The following is a 25,076-nucleotide window of genomic DNA, read 5'->3' on the forward strand; positions in this document are numbered from 1 at the left end:
CTTAAAACCTTTCCCTTCCCCTGACGTTCAGCAAAAAAGGAGGAGAGGGGGAGTCATACATATAGAATTTCTTCAAATGAGCTGCACAGACTGCCTTGCAAAAAAGATCATTTGAGGAAGACATTACTCATGACTGCATATCTAAAGTTGAATTGTGCTTTGCTCTTGAATTATGGATTCAACCATTGTTACATAGAGAACACAGGATGCTTTACACAGTCATAGTACTTAAATGCCAAAGAATCTACAAGTAAATTTATTTTTAGATTTAAAAATAATTTGAAAATATAATGTCCTTTAAAAACATCGCTGGCAGTGTTACACTTTTTGTCTCAGGTGATTTTAATAACAGATCTCCCCCATTACAGTTCAAACTCACTGAAATCTCGCTCACTATCTAGATTACATGGAAGAATAGGTTTGCTTGTTTGAAGAATTAATGGATTTCTTTGCTGTTACAAATAACTAAAAGTTTCTCCTTTAGCAGATAGTGGAGAATGTTTTTTGCTAGAAGTGCAACTGCTCAGAAGAAAGCCAGAATGCAAACAAGACAATTCCGGGGGAGCAGGAAGGTGGAGAAAAAAAAAAAAAACTGAGGTGTGTTAGAGAGCACACAGGGACTGAAGGAAGATGAAGCTGGGTAACATTTGGTCATAAAAAAGTTAGTTTTTTAAATGTTGATCATTTCAATTATTTAAAGCAAAAAAAAAAAAGATGGCAATATTCTGAGACTTTGTTTGGTACATATATATTAAATTCAAATAAAAATAAAATAAAAATCAATGGTCAATTCCCTGACAAAAAAAATATGCAGCTAAAATGGATATCATCATTATTACTTTCCCTCCCCATCCCAAGAAATAAGGATTATAAACCAAGAAAATTCACAGCAAGGTGCAACTTAAAAAAGAAACAAACATTTTTAGAAGATGGAAATGTAGAGATTGGGCTTCCAAATAACCTCAAATCTGTGGCAACATCAGCTAATAACTATATATTCACAATTAAGTCATTTTAGTGCTTATGGTCCCATATATGAGATTTTTAAGGAGAGATTAAATCATTTTCTTCTTCAATGCTCCATTTATGGCCGTGTTCAGTAATATGTTCTGGATACTTGACCGAAAACATCCAGAACATACTGCCCATTTAAGCTGGGTTTACAGCTGCTTCTCCCTATCCCCAAACAATACACAAAATCCAAAACTGACACCTGAGTTTCTCTCACTCCTGCTTTCATCCTCCAAATTCCATCTGCCTTTTATGTTCCCTTCTTTTCCACCTTTCCCCATTTCCCTGTTCAAATGCCCCACTTTCTTCATCCCTCCTACACCTTTTCTATTCTTTTTCGTCTTTCGCATCTTGTTCTTCTCTCCATGAAGCAGCTCTAGTGTTTCTGAAAGGGACTACACATTGCATTGGTTTGCCATTACTTTCAAAAATTAAAAAAAGTTCTCTGTCAGCACAGGAAGGAGTGGCTTAAATAAAATTATATGGGAAGTTCACAACTGTACAGGGAAAAAAAAAAATAGATGTTGGACCAAAAGCTTATGTATTGCATCATTTAAATCATAGGTAACTGCTAGAATTAGCAGCCAAAATTTGAGTTCCACTATACAAAGATGTAGGGCTTTCGTACAGGTTACCTTAAAAGCATCATAAAGGCATTTAAAACAAAAGTAGTCAATAGTTAAGGGGTGTTAAACTGCCATAATTACCTTCTAAACATTTAAAGAATATGCCACTATAGCTGAGGTTTATCTTGAATTTGTTTTGCTCAGGTCATTCTGGGGTATGTATGGAGGTTAAGGGAAAATAAAATGCCTTATTTTCATTCTTCCAGCATCCCAGGATGCACAGGTCCCAATCACAAATCTCTAGTGGGATTCTCCCCTTCCATGCTCCTCTCAGTGTTTAATTGCAGAGAGCCCATGTAGCCTGTGTGGATACCTTTAAGAGTGTTATGTATAAGTTGTTACATTTGCTCAAGTATTGCAGGAGGGAACAGCAGAACTGTAAGCAAAGTACTGCTCTCTGAATGAACAAGCATTATCATTTAATAAGTTTAACTCCTTGGTCTTTTGAGAACAACATGTGGTACCAGGAGTGGGGTGTGAAGAAAGAGAGTGGAGCTTCTCAGAATTCCAGAGGAGCTAAAGCTGTCCATCAATGCAGTAGAAAACTAGCAGAAAAATATATGGTGAAGCTCTGCTAAAATGACAGCCAGTGGAGCTACAGAGATGGACGATTCACTCAAGGTAGCTATTTTTTCTTAATATAGCAGGCCCAAAAGCTCTGTCTCTTTATAATAGCCTAGAACTGTCAGAAGCAGAACAGAAAGACTACAATCACAGTAATAGAAAAAGTTAGAGGAATATTGTATATCCAAACAAAATGAAACCTTTGAATGGTATCATTTCCACATGAGACAGCAGAAAGAATGTGAGACAATAGAGGAGTTTTTCAAAGACCTCAGACTGCTAAGCCAGACTTGCAACTTTGGAGACCTAAAAGAGTCCATGATGAGAGACCAAATAGTATCGGATGTAAAGGATTCTAGCCTCAGGAAAATAGACTGCTAGAAGATCCTGAGCTTAATTTGGAAAAGGTAGTTAGAATGTGCCAAGCAACTGAGATAACAAATGCCAGGCTATAGAAGCTGGAGGAAAAGACAGAACAAGCTGAACTAGACAAGTTTTTGCAGTATTGTAAACCTAAGGCAACACACAAACAATAGAGAAAGGAGGACCTCACTATGAAGCAGCAAGCAGAGGCCAAAGAGAATGGCTTGAAGAAACAATCATCAGCTTCAGATGCTGTGGGGGGTACCACAAACCCATCTATGCCCTGCATTTGGTAATTGCTGCAAGAACTGCAAAAGATGGAATCACTTTGCAAGAGTTTGCAGAAAGGAGCAGGATGCACCACACAAGAAACAACTGGTACATGCTCTATGCAACAAGGAAGAGGGAGAATTCCACATTGACACAATGCAAGAAATTAATTATTCTGAGGATTGGGCAATCACCCTGGACACAAAAGTTACCATTAGTTCATTAAAATTAGATACAGGGGCACAGGTCAAACATCATACCAGAATACATTATTCAAAAAATGAAAACTAAACTACTATGAGACTAAGAAAGTGAGACTTAGAACATATTATGGAATTGCATTCAAGGGTGTTTGTGCACTGCATGGTAGACACAAGGGTAATATAGTAGAAGTTCAGTTTGTAAGTCCCAGGATAGCTAGTGCCAATTATTGGGTTGCAAACATGTAAAACTCTCGGTTTGATTAAGAGAATGGATGCCATTGAGGGACTAGAAAGAACATAAAAGAGTGTAAATGATGTCTTTCAAGGCGTAAGGCAGCTGTCACCTAAGTACAAGATATAATTAAGAGAACCAAATACTCCCACCATACATGCTCCAAGAAACGTTCCCCTTGTACTAAGGGAGAAACCAAAACAGGAATTACTGTAGGTACACGTTAATTAATTTATCTAATAGAAAAAGTAGAACAACCAACTGCTTGGATTTATTCACTGGTCAAAATAGAAAAAAAAAAAAGATTGTATCTGGATCCTAAGCGAACAAGCAGGTATATCAAAAGGGAGTATTTTCCCATTCCCACCAGCAAACTGATTTTTGGCAACATGGAGAAATATTTCACTTCTGCCACTTTGGATGGCTCTTCTGGGTTTTGGAAAGTTCCCCTCCAGAAAAGAATAGCACTAGATTATGTACCTTCAATACACCCTTTGGAAGGTATTGTTTTTGTAGGCTTCCTTTTGGACTGTGTTCTGCATCTGAAGTATTTCACAGAAAGGTGCAACAAATTTTTGAAGGTCTTGATGGAACTATGGTTTATACTGATGATGTATTAGTTTGGGGAAATACTATGGAAGAACATGACCTGAGGCTAAGAAAGGCACAGCACTAGAAAGAGCTTGCAGAACAGGTTCGAAACTGAACAAACAAAAATGCAAATTCAGGGTCAAAGAAGTAATACATCTGGGAGAAAAGCTCTCTGAGAAAGGGGTGTGTGACAGCTGAAATTATGTCTGAGATACAGATGCTTGCTGAAGGTCCTATGAAGACTAGAAAAGTGTTTTTCTGTATTTGTTTAGATATTAAGCTATACGTTGTTGCTAAAAACCTAATTAAAGTCTAAGATGGAGTGAGGTCTTGTATAAAGTAAAGCCTAGTAAATTTAGCAAAGCCTAGAAGTAGTAAAGCCCTATGGCGTAGTTAAAATTACCTTATCAAAAGAATGCAAGGCTTGTACTGCTAATTAGTCAGTCTAAAGACAGTTGAAGTAAAAGAAATCTGAGTAGTTGTACGTTATCAGCATCATTCAGAAGCTATAAATTAGCTGGAATATCTGGAAACCATTCAGAAGGAAGATACAGCTCCGTAAAAAGAATTAGTTAACTGTTGCCTGGATCAGTGGGCCAGTGGACCTCGAGGAGCCCAAGGACTGCATTCCAGGGTCCTTGCCAGTACCCCTCAAACAACGTTATTCAGGGACGCCTAACTTCACTAAACTTTGTAAAAAGAAAAGCTTGCTGTGTATCAGGCATCAGAGAAAACTGCTGATAAGTTGCCAACGTGAATTGCTTTTGTCTATCATTGTTTGTCTTGTTACTATGCGTAGCTGTATTTTTGTTAAGTCAATAAATCTTTCTTACCTTTCTACCCCCAACCGTACCCTCAATCCTGAACCCTCCGCAGGCAGCTGAGACAGGGGTACAAACTGACCCTGCAAGGGTTAAAGCCATTACAGACCTGCCACTCCCTATAGATAAGAAAAAAGTGCAAAGATTACTGGGAATGATCCATTTTGTAGCAAAATATCTACCTAACTTAGCAGAGCAGATGAAACACCTTAAATCACTCCTACAAAGGAATGCTCAGTGGATGTCGGAACATGAACTTGAAGATTAATTTTAAAAACTCGAAGGAAAAAAATAACGAAAGCTCCGGTACTAAAATACTATGACCCTAAAAGAACCATTAAATTAATTATAAACAGATGCTTCGAAAGAAGGCATTGGAGCAGCTTTGCTTCAAAAATATGGGGATAGCTGGAGACCAGTAGCATATGCATCTAGGGCACTGTCTAAGTCAGAGTGCCTATATGCACAAATTGAGAAGGAAAGTTTAGCTCTGGTATATGGTTCTACGAAATTTCATATATTCATCTATGGGAAGTCTGTGATAGCTGAAATGGATCATAAACTTTTGGTAACTAAAGCCAAACCAAGAAAGGTTTATCAGACATGCCACCCAGATTACAGAGACTTTTTTTTTCAACTAAACATATAGCACACACCAGGAAAACAACTACTTACTGCAGATATGTTGTCCAGAGCATATGACACAATGGAAAATGACAGAATTCCTGCCACAGATAAAATGCAAGCGCTAAATTACAGAAGCTACAGCTCAGGACACCACGCTGCAAAAAGTGATAACAGCTATTTGTGCTGGTTGGCCTGGAAAACATGCACCTAGCCCCTACTCTCCGTTCAAGAGAGAGCTGTCAGTACCGGATGACATTTTGTTCAAAGGCTCATGACTTGTTGTTCCATCAGTGCTAAAGAAAGACACGTTAAACAGAATACACGAGGGGCATTTAGGCATTGAAAAATGCAAAAGGAGAGCAAGGTGTGCTCTATATTGGCCCAACATAAGTAAGACATTGAAGATACTATAAAGGCTTCTAGAATGCATCTGAAGTACAAATCAGCACAAAGAAAAGAGCCCATGATGGTCATAGCTCCGGGGTGTCAAGTGGTATTGACTTGTTCATACCTGCAGGAAAAAATTATGCATTAGTTCTGGATTATTGTTCTTACTATCCTGAAATTGCACTGCTTGAAAGTACAACAGCAAACCATGTCATAACTCACATCAAATTGATTTTTGCTAGACCTAGGATTCCACAAGTTGTGAGAACAGATGATGGACCTCAATTCAATTGTCTTGACTTCAAAGAGTTTGCAAACAAATAAGGATTCCATCACAACACTTCAAGTCCTAAATATCCACAATCCAATGGTCTGGTGGAAAAATGGAGTACAACCAGTAAATAAATTGTTGAAAAAAAGCTACAGTCACACACCAATATTTACCTATCACTCTTAAATAACAGGGCAACATCCATGAAACATGGATTTTCCCCAGCAGAAATGTAGCTTAACAGGAAACTTAAAACCAAGCTGCCAAATCTTGTGGATGTTACTCATCAGAATGAAAAGCAAGACACGATAACATCAAAAAAATTGAAAAACAAACAAAAATGCTACTATGACAGGGGTTCCAGGGATTTACCACAATTGCGCAAAGATAGGGTGCTTATTTCAGATGGAAAAAAGTGAAAACAAAAAGCACTAGTTTCCCATCAAGTAGCTTTTAGATCCTATCAAGTAGTCACACTGGATGGACAGATGTTAAGGCGGAACAGAAAACACTTGCAGCTCGTAAAAGAGAGAAAAGAAGCGCATCACAAGATTCACCAAAGGAAACAGAGCTAACAGCAAAGCAACAAGAAATGAGAGGAGATTGAAAATGGCACAGAAGTTGATATACCTAAACAAGGAAACCAAACAAGAACTGAACCAATAAAGATTGAGAATGCAAAGAAACTGAGAAGATCACTTAGAGCTAAAAAGTCAACACAAAGACTAATAGAAACCTGTTAAAATGTGCTTTAAAAATGGGTTGAACTAAACTGCCAAGGTTAGTACAGCTACTCCTCACTTAACATCATAGTTACGATCTTGAAAAATGTGACTAAGCAAAACAATGTTACACAAATCCAATTAGGTCACAGTAGTTACCTACTAGCAGGCGGCAGGCAAAAACAACATTATAACTGATCATTGTGCAACTTTAAACAAGTATGTTCTCTAATAGATCAGCAATATAATGAAACAACATTAACCTGGGCAACATTAAGTGAGGAGTACCTGTATTATACCGGGACATGCTACATGTAAAGGGGAAAGGTGTGTGGATACCTTTAAGAGCATTATATACAAGTCATGGGCGACTGGTGCCTCTCTAGTTGGTCAGCGGGGGAGTATGTGCTCCCCCCAATTCCAGTCAGCGACCAGGGGGCCCAATCTTCCCTGACGGCCAATCTCACTCACCAAAAAGCATCTGCACTGCTTCCGGAAATCCCATAGCCACTTCCGGAAGCGGCACGGCCACTTTTGCTGAAAGCCCTGCTCCCCGGCCAGCGCTCGCTGGGGCAGTACCAGTGCTCCCACCTGCCCCCCTGCCTGTCACCTAAACAGGGAGTGTGGTCTGACAGGGGGTGCATCGAGGCTCTCCCCCATGCACCATCTACACGTCACCACTGATGTAACAACATCAGTAACATCAAAAGTAACAACAAATAAGTTGTTACTTTTGCCCCAGAATTGCAGGAGGGAACAGCAGAACTGCAGGCAAGGTACTGCTCTCTGAATAAACAAGGTTTATCATTTTATAAGTTTAACTCCTTTGGTCTTTTGAGAACAATACATAGCCCAGCTGCATGATTTCACTGCCTGGGGGCTCCATGCTCAGCATGGAGCCACAGGGGCTCTATTCACGGGAGATAGTGCAGCAGGGGGAAGCTTGCTTATCTCAGCTGTATGGTCCCTCTGCCTGGGGCTCTGTGCTTTGCAGGGAGGTACAGGGGCTCAATTAACCAAAGGCCATGCAGCAAGAGAAGCATCATTGTGCCTCAGTTCCTCTGGCCCCACCAAACCCTCTGTTTCTCAGCTCTGCCCTGGTATGTGTTATGCCATGCAGTGAACATGGTGGGTCTCAACCTTGTGACCTGGCTATTCCCCACCAGGTGAGGACATCTCCCTCACCCCAGCCAGGACAACCCCTGCTGCCCTGGTTCCCAGCTGCTTCCCACTTCACAATCACAATTCATTGAGATGCATGCAAGATTTTAACCCTTTATTATTTTCTCCCTTTGCTCTGGCTGAGCTGCTGCTGGCTGTGGAGGGAGGTAAGCTACAGACCCCATGCTGGCTTTTCCACTTCCCAGCTACATGCCATCCACCCACCCTCTAGTGACAAGTCACAGTCATGCAGGTCTGAAAGGACATAAACCCATCACCTCAGACTGCTCTAAAATGCCATAACTTTATGACATCACAACATTTCACAGATTACTGATGTTATACAGGTAACCTGTGTCAAAGCCCATGGATTGTCTTTACTATGGAATGAGCCTGGGATTTTGTCCAGTTTTTCTCCTCATCCCCCAGACCACACACCATATCTTCTACTGAGATTAGGGGTGCTTTATACTCAAGCTACATGGCACAGTTAGAGGAATGGGTTCATGCCTGAATTTCACTGTCACTCAAGTAAGTAACCTTGCTGCTTTGTTCAGAGGATGCAGGCTCAATGGCAAGCCAGGTCTGGGAAAGCTTTCCCCTAATTTTGCTATGCACTTAACAGGACAGATACATTCTCCCACAATTCACTGGAAAAGAATTAAGAAGCAACTTAGCTTAACGCAGTAGAGAGAATAATGGAAACAAAACCCAAAACATTCCTTGCAATCCACATTGATTGCTGCAATGCCAATGAGGACACAGTAACACAGATATAGTTTTTCACCTTGTGTTTTTTTTCAGATTGAGGTTCTGATCACTTGATTAAGAACTAATAGCCTAAATGGAGAAGACAAAGGGTAGGATAAAGGGGGTGGGAGAAGAATTCCTGTTCCCATTAAATTTCAGAGAAAAACAAGATACTGAGCTCAGTAATGGAAAACAAGGAGAGCTTTATTACAGCTGCATCCACTTCCTTTAAAACTAGTGAAGTTATTCCAGGTTTTTATTGGTATAAGTGAAATCAGAATGTGGTCCTTTATATATGGTGGACTTTTAGAGGGAGATTTTCAAAGCCTCTTAGGAGAACTGGCTACTCAGTTCCCATTAAAATAAATAGATAAATAAATACCCAGGTCCCCTTAACAAATTTGAAACACCTGAAGACTTCTGGTGCACCACTCCCACCATTCATTCCAGAACAGCACTTCACATTACTTTAGACCAGGCTAGCTAGACTTAATTTAGATTGCTGTACAGGAGATGTTACCAATTGTTCCAACATCAGAGAATCATAACCTGATCTGCCAATATCAGAAAGTCAGAATCAATCTGCCACTGAAATGATGAATTACAAAAATGTCCCAACACTAAGGACTGTCAGGTCCAGGAATGCTCTGAGAATTATAGTTCAAATGACCTCCTCTAAAACACTGGTACAGAAAATGGCTATTTTTTTTTTAATTGTAATTGAGTCTGTTAATAGTTTCAATCAATCATTTCTAAGAGTCGCACTATAAAATGTTTCAAATGATAATGAGTGGAATCTTGCAGCATCAACAAAAAAGCCATCCAGATTAAAAAAAAAAACAACAAAAAACCTGCCTTTGTTTAATTACCCAAGCAACAACACAGCAGGCATTATATCCTAATAACAGCACCCATTTACTTTTTTTTTTTAAACAATAACCACTTTACCTGTAATTCAGCCTATAATCTATTAAAATACTGCTTCATTTTTCCCCAATAGAAATTGATGAGCAGTGAAATACTGGATAAGCCTGACAACCTATGCACATGAAAATACCCATTTGATTTTTGCAGTGAAGCTTGACTATAAAAGGCAATGAACACCGTACCTTCCTGACTAACTATAAGTTCTTGAACATAATAGTAATTGTGCAACAAATTTAGGATTTCTGAGAATTTCACAGCAATTGCTGGTCTGCATACTATAATCATACAGAATACCTACCCATCCTTCAGTTAACAATTTTACAAATAAGGCTTCTCTAAATTTTTCACTCAGATGTTCAGTATTTTGTGAACAAAGTGAAGTATCCTCCCATGAACATGACCCCTTTTTCTCTATGCATAAAGTCACTGTATTATCTTTAACTCCTAGTGTTTGTTAGGTTTAAGATTTCAAAGTAGAAATAGTTAACCCACAATTTCTTCAATGGCAAAAACTAAAAGAATGTTTTGAATTTCTACAGCAAGTTTCATGTTGATTTTTTTATATCAGTTACTCAGTTTCATACCTATTTTTCAAGAGTCTGGTTTCAAATTTAGCCCCATTTTTTAATTTTATTTCAAACTTAAAAAACTTTTCTCCCTCCAACTATCTACTGCAACATGCCTACTCACTGTACCCACTCACACAAAGTAAAACCTCTAAACTAATCACACCATTTCTTCTGAGGTCTAGAAAGAAAAACTATTAGCTATTTTTTATTTTACATAATTCAAAGGCATTTGATTACTATAGTGAAAAAAACAAAGTATCATGGCCAAAACATCTACATTTACGCTACATGAAGGTAGTGTCCCCAACACATTTTTTAGTAGGCAGAGATGGAATAAACAACTGATCTTCTAACCCTTGTGACTACACTCCAGTGACCTTGTGTTTGGAAAAAAAAAATGGATTTCACTTTCCCAAATTTTATGCCTTTTTATGTGAAGACATCTGGGATACCTGAAAGGGAGAAGAATTAATTTTGGGCTCCTATAAGACACCCACATAATGCCCCAAAAGACAGATTTTGTATTTAGATCTCCAAGATAGCAGATACAGACCTGTTATTTCACAGATAAGATGAAAGCTTTTTATTGACTCTGCATCCAAGTAAGCTTGCGTGCATTAATCTTAGGGAAATATACAGAAAATGTACACCCATTTGTGCAAACAAATATAATTAAAGTGAAAAATAGAGTCTACTCCTGTCCACCCACAGCACCGTGGAAATGCCTTGGAGAAATCAACTGGAGCAAGCATCCCAATCATGAACGTGCAAACTGGCTCATCAGACAATTCGACTTCTGGGAAAAATCCAAGGAACTCAAACTTAGTGAGTTTACCCCTCTTATCATGGTACCGTTTTTCTTAACTGAAGTCACTTTAAATCAGGGGTGGGAAATTATTTTGGGCAGAGGCCACTTACTGAGTTTTGGCAAGCCATCAAGGGCCACATGATAGGCAGCCAGGGGCAGATAAATATAAATTTTCTAAAATTTTTAGGGGCCCCGCAGGCTGGATAGAATGGTCTGGCGGGCCGCATCCAGCACCTGGGCCGCATTTTGTCCACCACTGTTTTATATATTCCTTACTTTCTGACACGCCAATTTTTTTTTTTTTTAAATAAAAAGAAACTCGTTTTTGCTTTTTCCACTTGCATGTCAGATAGGCTTGTTAAAAAGCCCATTTGAAATACATCCCTTTCCTTATACCCTTGATTGCCTCCATCATCACAATATATTTGGTTCACCTCCCCACTTTATTTTCTTAGGGAGTACAAAGCAGCATGACTACATTTCATTCATCTCCTCATTCCTCCAAAAACAAATACTGGCCCCCTTCTAGCACTATGTCTTCTCTCCACAACAGCAGCACAGGGAACATTGTATTATTTACAAAAAAACAGAGTTGTAAGTTTTCAAGAACCAAGTAGTGATTTATTACTTCAAGACTGCTATTAAGAATAGAGGTTTATTAACAGAACAAAGCAGGTCACTGTGCGACTCCTCAGAGCCCCCTTTTAAGTGATCTACTGTATCATTTTTATAACTACTTTATATCCTATTGATATTTAGCCTTGTGTTATCTGACATCTTGATATTTTAAGTATTTTTTTTCCTCAAGGTAGTGTATATGAAAACATATTGCTTGTGTATGGGGGCAGATTAACATCCCAGACACGTGACCTGAAGAACAGAAAATCTGAGATTTAAAAGAAAAAAAGTTATTATACCAAGACTTTTCAATAACATTATAGACCTGGATGGACCCTTTTATATCACTGAGTCCACTCTCTGGTCATCACTGGCAGTACTATACAATCCAGCTCCCAAACTTTTTTCCCCATGGAGGGATGTGGGATAAAAGATTTCTCAACAGCCTTGGATTTAGGAATGTAGCTTTGGATATGGGAGAACCACATACAAGGATCTGCTTCATCTGGTTCAGACCAAGGACTTGAACCTGGATTTCCCACCTCTCAGCTGAGCATTCATGACTATTGAGCCTTTGGTTATTCTGGAATGAATCTGTCTGAACCTGAGAAATCTTTCCCAGTGAAACAAATAACACTGATACAGTCCTGCAAGAAGTTTTGGTTTAGTGAACTGGTATTTTTCCCCATTAAAAAGATACTTTGTTGGAAGATCCCAGTCAGCTCTAATCTGAACCCAGTTTCAGACTCAGTGGGTACGTCTACACATTCATAAATGTTCTGTAATTACAGTGCATTAAATTTAGTACCTGTAATAACAGGGTACCAACTTAAGGTGCTGTAATCAGTGCTACTGTGCATTAGCACAGATGAACACTGTGTGCGACTCAATGCCCATTGGACCAATCTACTGTGCATTAGCACAGCTGGCGAAAACCATGCTAATGCACAGTAGATTAGTCCAATGGGCATTAAGCATCACACACAAAGTATTCATCTACACCAATGTGCGGTAATGCCAATTATGGAGCATTAGTACCCGTTATTACAGATACTAGATGCGCTATTGTTACAGCACATTAATGAACGTGTGCCCACTAGGGCTATGCAAAATTTCACTGGCTGTTTTGTTTAACGCTGTTTTGACTCGTTTTGAGCTCAAAACAGTGAAATCGAAATGAATCGAAGGGCTTTGAAACGGCCTCGAAACGAAACAAGGGCAGTCAAAACATTTCAAAGGGTTCAAGACCTTTTGAGTTTCAAAGCTGAAGCTGGGCTTGCCTGCAGGGAAACAGAAAGTAAGGAGAGGAAGGACTGCTCTGATACTGACTGTGACAGTTTGGCTGCCTGAGATGCTGCTGATGCTACTGTACCACTTATTAAGTTATTACCTGTTGTCATTTAAAGTGGTGAATGGGAGTGAGGCTGCAGGGGAGGAGCAGACCTCATTGGGGCACACTACTGTGTCATTAGAGGCACCAGCACCTGTGAGGACGTGCCTTAACACATGCATACAGTCACACAGGTTATGAGTTTTGCTTGTCAGCAGCTTGAGGTACAGTTTCTGAGAAATCCCTGCACCTATCTCCTTGAAACATGGAAGGCTTTGTGGACACAGCAGAGTCTAGCATGCCTGCAGTTTTCACCCCCCCCCCCCCCCCGTGCCTTCACACTTACAAGTGACATGAGTTTTGCTTTCAAGACTTTGAGGTGCAGTTTCCCAGATACTCCTACACTCATCTCCTTGAAACTTGGCAGGCTTCATGCCCTCATAAAGGTTTACAATCCATGATGCTTTAATCCAAACATGCCAAAAAATGATAAAAGTTATAGGCAGTTTTGTGATTCCCCTTTGTAGCTTATGGGCAAAACGTTGAAACAGCAAAACAGTTTAGATGAAACAAAACAGAACCATGTTTTTTAAATGAAATGAAACTCTAAACAAAACACTGTCTTGTCAAAATGGTGAACTAGAAGTCGAAATGAAATGATACCATTTCACACAGCTCTAGTACCCACCAGGATATCCAGATTCTGTACAGAGGAGTGAATTGTGATGGTACCTTTTGTGATAGTTCAGTTTCCCAGTGATGGGCATCTATAAGTCCACTGAAAGTAAATGATTTTTGGGCCTTGTTACATGATTATTTTGGGTGGCTTCTGGAGCTCTTAACACCTGTAACTAGTTTTAAGCACTCTTCAGTCTTCAACTACCTGGAGGAGGTTCCAAGGAGGATGGAGCTAGACTGTTCTCAGTGGTGGCAAATGATAGAACAAGGAGCAATGGTCTCAAGTTGCAGCAAGGGAGGTTTAGGTTAGATGTTAGGGAAAACTCACTCACCAGAACAGTAGTAAAGCACTCGAACAGGTTACATAGAGAGGGTATGGAATCTCCATCCTTGGAGTTCTTAAGAACCAGCTAGACAAAGCCCTGGCTGGGATGATCTAGTGGGAGATGGTCCTGTTTTGAGCAGGCGGTTGGGCTAGACAACCTCCTGAGGTCCCTTCCAGTCCTAATTTTCTATGATTCGCTAGGTAACCTCTGCCACGAAACACAGAGATCATGTGTTTTAATATTCTCATGCTCTCATTTCAATTTTATATCTGAAAGATGATTAATGCATAACACAGAAGATTGGTTTTAGTGCACCACACTTAAAATAAATGTATGTTGAAATAGCAAAAATATTGAATTTTGAAAAATGCCTTCTGTGCATGCTAAGAATCTGCATTATGCCGTTTCTATATTACACACTTGAGGCATAGTATGTACTCTAATACATTATGTACATTTATATCAGTAAATGCTACTGAGACATTTGTTTTTGAATATGTATGTTCAAAAGATACATATAAAACATCCTTTATACCTGGACAGGCTCAGCAAATGGGCGGATGAGAACCTGATGGTGTTTAACACTGAAAAATGCAAGGTTCTCCACCTTGGGAGGAAAAGCTTGCAGCATCCTTATAGGCTCATCAGTGCTATGCTGGCTAGCACTATGGAAGAAGAGACTTGGGGGTCATCATTTTCCACAAGATGAACATGAGCCTTCAATGCGATGCTGATGCTAGTAAAGCGACCAAAACGCAGGCTTGCATCCATAGATGCTTCTCAAACAAATCCCAGCACGTCATTCTCCCCTTGTACTCGGCCTTGGTGAGGCCGCAGCTGGAGTACTGCATCCAGTTTTGGGCCCCACAATTCAAAAAGGATGTGGAGAAGCTTGAGAGAGTCCAGAGAAGAGCCACACGCACAATCAGAGGTCAGGAAAACAGATCTTACGACGACAGGCTGAGAGCTATGGGGCTGTTTAGCCTGGAAAACCGCAGGCTCAGGGGTGATCTGATGGCCACCTACAAGTTTATCAGGGGTGACCACCAGTATCTGGGGGAACATTTGTTCACAAGAGCGCCCAAGGAATGACTAGGTCAAACAGTTATAAACTACTGCAAGACTGTTTCAGGCTGGGCATAAGGAAGAATGTCTTTACTGTCCGAGCCCCCAAGGTCTGGAATAGCCTGCCACCGGAAATGGTTCAAGCACCTACATTGAACACCTTCAAGAGAAAATTGGATGCTTATCTTGCTGGGATCCTATGACCCCAGCTGACTTCCTGCCCTTCGGGCATGGGGCTGGACTCGATGATCTTCTGAGGTCCCTTCCAGCCCTAAAGAAGAAAAAAAATAAGTGAATCTAGTTGGGGATGGTCCTGCTTGTTGGACTAAACAATCTCCTCAAGTCCCTTCTAACACTAACTTTCTATGATTCTATGATTTAGGTGCCTGAAAGTTATGCCACTCCAGGGCAGGATTATCTCTGATCTCTGCTACATAACTGGTTTTACACTAAGGTATAGCTACTTTAGAGTACACCTTACACCGTCCACCCCTCTCCCCCCAAAGGCCCAGATTGGGCCTGCTACCTACCCCCAGCACTCCAGATCCCTGCTCACTATTCTTCCAACCCACCCCCTTACTTGTGGCTGTCCATGCTGTCTGTCCCAGGGGAGCAGGCAGGTAAGGGTCATCCTGCCTGCCCAGCTACCATCATTGCTGCTCTCTGGGCAGGCTCAGACTAGGCAAGAAAGTTAACCCTTCCCTGCCTGTTGTGCAGGCAACCACAATTAAGCATGGAGGAAGAGGGAAGAAGAGCCCCTAGGGGTGGGAGGCACCCCAAGGGGAAGAAGGGAACCAGGGGATCCCCTGGAGGAAGCCCAGAATAGGAGAGGGAGGTGGTTCTTACCTTTCAGACCTCCAGGCTCCTACTGGTCTGAAGTGCAACTGCTCTGAACTCGAGCTAGTACTAATACCCATCAACATTTGTGCGGTTCATCATGCAAGGTATAACAAGACCCTTTCTATTTCACGTATGTGATATTTTAAGCACAGCGAGACCAGTATACAAGGGCAGTTTTATACCACATCATCCCTGAAGATACTCAAAAGAATCCTAAAATTCAGATCTATTTCTCTTGAAAGGAAATCAGTATTGGGCAGCCCCATTTTTTCCTTTTCTTAGTCAGTCTCACTTAAGATATCCTTCACTGCTCTCCTTTCTTTACTCACCTCTGTGTTTCACGAGGGAACAAATACTGGGAAGAGCAGCAAAATGCTGCCTGTAGTAGCAGATGTTCATCACTATTTGAAATCAAGCTCTGTAGAGATACTGGCACTTTAACACTACTACAAGCCTTACTTTGTTGGTTACATAGGACTGGCTGGGACAGTGGGTTAGAAGCAAGGGCCCCAAGCAACTGAAGGAGTAACAAATCAATCCTAAATATCTCCCTATCCTTTAGTTTGTTGTATTACTATCTAATCTGTTTCTCCATATTAATTAAGGCTCCTCTGCTAAACCCACGAACAACACTGGCTGCAGAGCAGAAAGAATTTCAGAACTCTTGCAAATCTTCCTCCTGCTTGTAAAACCTGTTGGTACATTTTTCAGGAGCACTCCAGGAAATACCATTTAACTGATAAATCTGCATTTAATTACTGAGATCTCTCTAGTTTCAGCCACGTTGTTTCCTTTCCATTCCTTTTTTTTTTTTTAAAATAGCTTATTTGAATAATATACCAACTGGGCTGCAAGCACACTATTGTAAAAAACCTTTGCCATGCCCATTCCTTTGATGTTATAAAACTAAAAATATAGCCACTATTTCAATTCTAATGGAAAAAAAGAACAACATAGCAGCATATGGAAGCTAATGAACATTTCAGGGTGTCTAATTATATTTGAACTTCCAAACAACCAACCCCCTCAAAACCATTAACAGTTCCCAAAAGAGGTAGATAACCTGCTGTCTTCTTGCCACAAATCTCTATAGTACTTGTGGAGAAGTACTACTGCTATCTAGTCTCAGTTCTTTCATTATTCTGCAAATTTGCCAAGTCTCTGCAAATGATCATTTTTCTTTCTTGATTGGTTAAATTATTTTTAATCTTGCCTCTAAACTGCTTTCTTCGAGCTCTTTATTGTAGAACTCATCCTTGTCACTTCTTTTTGCATGGACAAAGAAGGAAATTAAACAGTTTCAGTGAGGATGACCTTTATTTTAGGTTGAAAAATAATACAAGCAAAGTCTCTCTGAGAAATCAGCGTCATTACCTTCTCTGTAGTAGAGATTTGAACTCAAAATGGCAGCTGTCTCTGAAACACAGGGTGGGAGAGAATGGAATAGGGAGTTTATGACTAATGCCATCTACAGTAGCTACATAGTGAACAAAACCCACAAGCTAGAAGGTCCACCTAGGGCAGCTAGGATCTGGAACCAACTTCCAAGGGAAGTGGTGCTCGCTCCTACCCTGGGAGTCTTCAAAATGAGGCTAGATAAATCCCCTAGCCAGGGTCATTTGACCCCAGCTTTCTTTCCTGCCATGGCAGGGGGTCAGACCTGATGATCTGCTCAGGTCCCTTCTGACACTACCAACTATAAAACTAAAGCTGAACAATCTGTTGGGTTGGCGTTGTAAGGGCATGCCAGGTTCTACAGCCAAACAGCTCAACAGGGGCTAATGCAGATTGCATTCCATCTGGCCACTTTTGGCTCCCCATCTTGAATGATCCTTCACAGTCCTGAAGGCTACTAAGTCCAGAACAGATCTCCGTCTTATGCTGCTGGAGCCATAGCAAGATGCCTTAACTACCATACTACAGCACAAGCTATATATATTGTGATTATAACTTGAAAAGTACTGTAATAGATTTTGACCTTTCCCAAATGGTTGGCTTGTTGGCGTCTGTGGTTTGAAGAAGAGAAGCTGTAGAACAAGATGAACTAAATGTTCTTTTGGTGGATAAGCTGGCCTGTCAGCAAGGTAGACCAGTGCTGCTGTATTAGGGCTCTGACTGCATCAAAAGTTGACTTCAATTTAGAGATCATGGACTTGCCTCATTCCTTCACTTATCCTTTATATTACAATGTTTTGCTCAGCACTACAATACATAAACTGAATGAAAATGGATATCCTAAGTCAGCATTACATATTTAGAAATGTGTCAATCTTTCTCATGCTTTCAGGTGAATTTCAAAAGACAGCAAAGAACAAGCACTCTTTTTCCTCTGGGAAACAACTAAGGCAAATGGAATTGGACCATCTTAACAATTCCCCTTCTCAAGGTAATTCCTTTTGCCTCCACTGCTCTCCCCTTAGTCCACTTCATCAAGATCATGCAAAAGAGCCAGCGTTCAAGACACCATGCTAGACCAACCCACAAATGGAGGTTCACTAGGGTTTTTGTCCAAGCTTAGTGTTGCTTAAAAAACAATAGTTAAAAACTTCTAAAGAAAATAGAACACGGGTTGCTAATAAGGAATAGCTTTTTCATCTTCCAATTGAAAAGTTCTTCCTAAAAAGTGTTCCCTTTTTCCTCAGTGTGACTAATTAAACCATGCAACTACTCCTCCATCGAAACAGCGAACTCTGCCTTCGTAACCAAGCAGCAACAAGCAATTGAATCACATGTCATCAACCCCCTTGAAATGTGTGCCACACACAGAACACAATGAACTAAACTCATTCCAGGCAAATCTTCATTGACTGTAAGAGTTTTACACCCTGGATAAGTCTGACTCATCATTCTCTCCTTTCCTCCCACCCCTTGTCTCCTTCTTCCTTATCAGAAAAGATATCAAATAATCATAACTCCTGAACTTGTGGTGGCTCTGCCACTTGGGTTTCAAAAGCTATCACAGTGTCTTAGAAAAGTGATACTTTCAGCCACATCAATATACTTGGTTCTCATAGAAAGCAGTAGAGCCTATATCATTTTCAGGACATGTGTAGTACCTCGCTGATATGTATATGTGGTAAAGTTTAGTAGCAGACAGCTCAACATGATATACATGCCACAGCTGAAATACTGCCATGTGATAAATATTTCATAATGGGACAGGCATTAATTTCCAGAACAATGCTACAAGCCTTTCCAAAAAACAAACTACCACCACCAAACCATGAAATACATCATCATAATAAAATCAGTACCTGCCTTTCCACAAATATGCAATTAATTTTATATCCAATAATCTAATATAGGGCAATAGTCACAAGTTCCAAATCAGACATATACTACTGCATAATCTGCAGGTTCCATTTGTCTCTCAAATTCTGTGTGATGCTCCAAACACAGAGATTGGATGTTGATATTGTTGGCAAATGCATAAGAACTCATTTATACAGACAACATTTGGATCTAATATCTAAATGTCCTCACACAGTCATCCTATATCTGACCTGAAGTAATTTACAAGATGAATTTAAAGATCTATTATTTTCAGATGCTGGTATATGGAGGATCTTATATAAAAGAATGCAATGCCCACACATTGAGTCATATCATGCTTTTCTTCTGTGGGACTCTTCTTGGTGATGTGGACGCCCCAAATATAGGGATGATTAAGGTTAGAAGTGACTGCTTATAAATTAAGCCTGTGATTTAATCATGGTAAATTATAGTAAATCTCACAGTGAAGGAGTGCATGTAATGTAGTGGTGGAGTGTTAGGCAAGAAAGGGGCAGGGAATGGAAGGAGAGAAATAGTCATGGAAAAGTCACCAAAGCATACTCACTGCACACTTTCAACAGTAACCATATTAATGCATTCACCTACAGTGGAGCACTATATCATGGGAGATGTTGTTTGGAGGGTTACATCCTCCTATCCCCCCTCCTCCTTCCTGCCCCGCCCTTCCCCCCCACCAATACACCAATATACCTGCTTGAACTACATGTCCTATGATCCTACACATTCTCTCCTCTGATCGAGTGCCAGGGAATATAACGAGAGTTACAGAGCTTCTTCATATTCATGGTTTCTGTCCCCTCTATGACAAAATTGTAGCCTTATGCCAGCGGGTCTCAATCTTTTTAGATTCAAGACACCCAATGGAAAACGCGAGCTTGGAGTTCTCCCTCATTTTTTTGACTATAGCAAAATAGAGAATGTTTTTGTTGCAGAGAACTCAGAAAGTCAGAACAGGGCATAATGTTTTTACCAATATGGATTTCTATTTGAAACCTCTGGATTTATCTTGTGAATTGTGTTCGCACACCTAACAGTGCTAATGTTACATGGCACCCCACAGCACCCTTGAAAGGATCTCAAGGCATTCCATGGTGCTACAGAAACTTGTTTGAGAATCATTGCCTATGCATAAGGCTTGCCATGCACGTACCAAAGGATTCTGAATAGAAAGCAGAATTTAATCCTTACTACCTATTTTATCACAAAAACACCATGTGCTTCAATATAGCAATTCATTTTCTAAATTATTAAATAATTACCAACTATTCATCATAGTCATGTGCCTGCCACTGAATCTGCAGGTATAGTTAATCTAGACAGAAAAACATTGCTTTCTTAATGACAGCTGTTTTTGGCTAAGGTCACAGTGGACTTTTGTTCTAAAAATATGCTGGGCAAACCAACACTTCCATCTATATCTGAATCTTCAGTATCTTACTATGCAGAAGACAGTGAATTTCTCAGGGTAGAAACAAGCATAGAAGTGAACATACCCTTGTTCTCTGGACCAAGCCATTCTGCCAATCATTTTATACCTATGCCTGCTTACATTAGGTAATAATAAGCGTCTTTGACTGAGTCTCCCATAAGTTGCAGCATTCGTATTTCTGTATACCAGCAAGCTATACTGTGCAATAACAACATTCATGTTAGCACACAGTTCAGCATTCTGGTACACAGAATATAATCCTATTTCAGCCATGCCTGTGATCCAGAATGTTACAGCTCTGCTAAAGTCTCATTCCCTATTAACTGTTTTCAGAACCAGAGCCCAGGCTACAGCACATTTTAGGAACATGCCTAAGACCCTATTCAGCCCCATCAAGAATGGAAACCCTATTTTAACCATTTCAAGAAGTTGCTGCTTTACAACACAGCAGTTTCTTAAAATGGGTTAATTTCATCAGACGAGGCTGAAGTGCCAATTGATCAGGGTTCAAGCATTTTAATGAACGTGTATGCATAATTCCAATCAATTGGGGATACAGGGATACATTCTGGTATCCCAGTGTGCCCTACTTCCATGTACCCACCTCCAGGGAGATGCTCTGAAACTTGGGCTGTGCTCTACTGCAGCAGCCAGAGTGAAAAAGCCCTACCCCATGACCACTCAGGTATAGGAAAGCCCAGCCCCTTCCACAGCCTAGTCTGTGGAGCTGTCACACCCCTCACCTTGTGCTGGTCAAGTGAAATCCCCACCAGGACTGAACCCTAGCTTATCCTGAACCCTGCTGTCCCTAAGCCCCCTTAACCTATTCCCACTTGCTCAGACATGACCCAGCCCCACCTCTCTCCTTTTAGAGACCCCCAACTCTCCCCCCAACAAACACACCAACAGGCCCAGCTGGACTCTAGAGATCTCTAGAGTGGTCTTCTAGAGATGCCTTCTCCATCCAAAGCCCAACCCAGGCTTCATCTGCTGTCCCTGGACACTGCCCAACTTTCCCATGCACCCTCATTTTCATCCTGCTACCACCTAGTGGTCTAGGAAACATCTGTTGGGGGAATGGAGGGATATCTGTGATGGGGGAGGAGGTGAGGATGAGGTCTCAGGTGCCAGTGGGGCCACATCCCCAAAATTTTTGGACAGGAGGGGTTGGGTCTCACTAATTGACCCCACCCCCTCCCACCCCCAAATTGTGGGTATCCTCACTGCACTGAGACCTGTGGGTATCCTCACCCCACTGATACCAAGGGGTGGGTATCCCACCTCTGCCTCCACACAGAGAGCCCAGCCTTGCCTCACCCCACCCCTGTTCCCAGAGTCCGAACCTCAACCTCACCCCCTCCACATGACGGTAGCCCAACCTGCCCCATCCCCTGTGTTCCTGGCCTCCTCGTCCCTCCCTCCCTGCACCAGCTGATTTGAACATTTGTACATGCTCTAAAAGTACTCCACTTCACCCTAACCTTTGCTGATCTGTAAGTCATGGTAATCACCATCACAACTCCTTTCTACTAACTTGTTGTGTGTATGGTTGGGTAATCTTACTGAACTTTTAATAAAGATGTATAGAGCCTTGCTTGTAAGAGATAAAAAGATATCTTAACTTCTCAGGTGGCAGATGAAATATTGGCACAAAGGTATATTTTAACAAAACAGTAAGTGTTCACACCACACACTATTATATCATCCTAGCAAATCCAGAAGGCTCCAACAAAATGGAAGAGCACATAGAAAAATTTGTAAAACTTAATATCCATTAACCTTCTGGAAAGTTATTCTGATTGTTGTGATACTGAGCTGAAGACTTTGAGAATATGTTATTTTTACTACCTGTATATAGTAAGGGTAATACTGTGCTAAAACCAATGCCCAACTACTACTCTGTATAATGAGGAATCTTCTGCGTTACTTATGACATGTAAAACTGGATATAATATAGATATTTATATATATTACATTAGGGCTGTGCGAAGCTTTGGTCCCCGATTTGATTCGGTGGCCGAATCTCTGAATCCAAATCAAATCAGAGGACCTTTTCATCTCTCTGAATCAAATCGGAAGCCTCCAAATTGATTTGGAGAGATTGGGAAAGATTTGGACATAAATACAACTTTAAATATTTTTTCTACATATTTCTAGATACCAGGCAGCTTGTAAATGCTGTGATGTTGGGGCACATGGAGTGTCCCACAGAAGCATGGGGGGTTCCCCAGTGCACTTGGCAGCAGACCTGGAAATGGACTAGAAGCACTCTGGGGGCACATCCGGGCTCCCCCTGCAGCCAATCGGCAAGGTGGGGGGCCCCCTGCACGCTTCCCAGTAGACCTGGAAGTGGACCAGAACTAAGTCTGGTCCACTTCCAGATTCACTGCCAAGCACATGGAGGCCCCCCACCCCCACCACATCTATGGGATGCTCCATCCGCCCCAGCATCACAGCGTTCATAAGCCGCGCTGGTACCTCGAGCTATGTAGAAAAAACATTTAAAGCTGTGTCTGTCCGAATCGCCGATTCTCTGAATCAGCATCAAATCTTCAGATTCGGATTCAGCTGAATCAACTAATCCATCACTGTCCCCAATTTGGGCTGAATCAGCATCTGAATCAAATGGGGCCCGCTTCACACACCCCTATTATACATTAGATGAAAAAACATACTGAAGTAAACAGGTGGTTCTATATAATGAGCACCTCTGAAAAATCAGGCCCCAAGAATTCCACAATTAAGATTATATAAAATATGGATGGTATTGATTAAACTTGAAGTGATTTGAAGGTAAACAGCAAATCCATATTATTAAATAGCAAATTATATTACTATATAGCATTGTAGTCTTAAAATTATTGTTCTTGATGCATTCCATTTGAAACAAAAAACAAAAAAACCCTCTTCCTATAAAAAAAAAAAAAAAAGTTGGAAGCTATAGATTCATAGGCAAATGCTTAAAGCAAGAATTACAGCCTATCAAATTATATATATTAGATATACAATTTGTTGTTTGTTCAAAGATAAACTGTTACAAATTATGAATGTACACAATGTGAAAAAGGGAATACCCTTTCAATACACCTACTGTAAAACTACTTTGAAATAAGTATGCCATATTTAATAGGGACTTATTATTTCTGCAATAGCCTGCTTTTATTTCAGAATGGTAAATTGCCATCTAGCATTATGCTTAACTGATGCAAGTTTTCTTCCTCCTTCAGTTAGACTTCATTTAAAAAAAAACCTTGCAAAAACCTTCTCTAATGGATCAAAATTAGGCACAGAAGTGTAAACAGTCTCATAATCAACACTACTCATTAATTTCATGCGCCATTCCATTTACTTGTGCCTCTTTTCAAATTAAATTATTCAATAACTAGAAAATTTCAACCACTGGTCTGCTAATTTGTATTTCTGCTGAGAACAGCTGACCCTATCTTTTAAGCCCTGTAAAAACAGAGCAGACCATGCTGTAGTTAACTTTTTTCTTCTGCAAATACAGGTTTATAGAAAAAAATGCATAATAGTAAAAAGCTTGTAAGGAGTTTAATGCAAACGTAATATTTTATATTTTGTTATCACATTTACACAAGGGTTAGGTATATTTGTTGTTGTGATGCAATCTGTAAATTGGCAAAATAAGAACACAAGAAAACAACATTGATTTTAACTATTCCTCCAGTCTAGATGCTTGTAACTTGACACAAGGACTTGGTCAGTGTTAAACCTTACCTTGCTAAGTCAAAAGGCTTCAGTGCTGAATTTGTTTTGCAAATATTCACACAAAAGTTTCACATGCTTTCAGTCAGCCATAATTGACAACACCCACAGAACACACGCACGAGGCTAGAGTGTGGGAGTGGGATAGTTATTCTTACAGTTTATTGCTGAAATGATTAATGTATTACACTTCCATTTTCTCTAACTTTGTTTTAGCTAAATGTGAAACTTTTCAGTGTAGTGTTCCATTACAAGTATAGTCCAACAGCATGAGGATTATGTCGATAAGTGAGGACAATGAATTAAATACAAAGAATTAGCATTCATACCTTAACACGAAGACCAATATTTTCACTTAAATTATTCCTCTATAACAATATTGAAATCTGAGTAATGTAAAATTTCTCAAAAAATAAGGGAAAATAGTGTTTACAAATACTTACCATTCAGAAGACCAAAAAGAAGTAGCAAGGAACAGATTTCCCTAATTTCAAAATGGAACACCCTGCTCGCTAGTATGATCAGCTGTTTCTAAATTGTGGCCTCAGCTGCAGAGGGAGCAGAGGAGCAAGCATTAATTTAACCAAACTAATGGTCACATGTAGGACAGGTATTTAAAATGGACTTGTTCTGGTAAAAGAAGAAGAAGAAAAAAAGTTGTTTGGTCATCTTAAGCAAGTAGCTATTGTAAGACCATAGTGGCATATTTTTCTTTTGTTTAAAGGGTTCACCACCATCCCATACTTATGAAAAACAGTTTGATGGGGTGGGGGGTCTTGCTTGTGTGTTTTGATGTGGGTGTATACAGAAGTATTTCCAATTTTGTGAGCCTTAATAAGCAAGGCTTTTAAAAGTTAAATTCCTGCT

The sequence above is a fragment of the Alligator sinensis genome, unplaced genomic scaffold, assembly GCF_000455745.1.
Source record: "Alligator sinensis unplaced genomic scaffold, ASM45574v1 scaffold19_1, whole genome shotgun sequence".
Taxonomy (NCBI): Eukaryota; Metazoa; Chordata; order Crocodylia; family Alligatoridae; genus Alligator; species Alligator sinensis.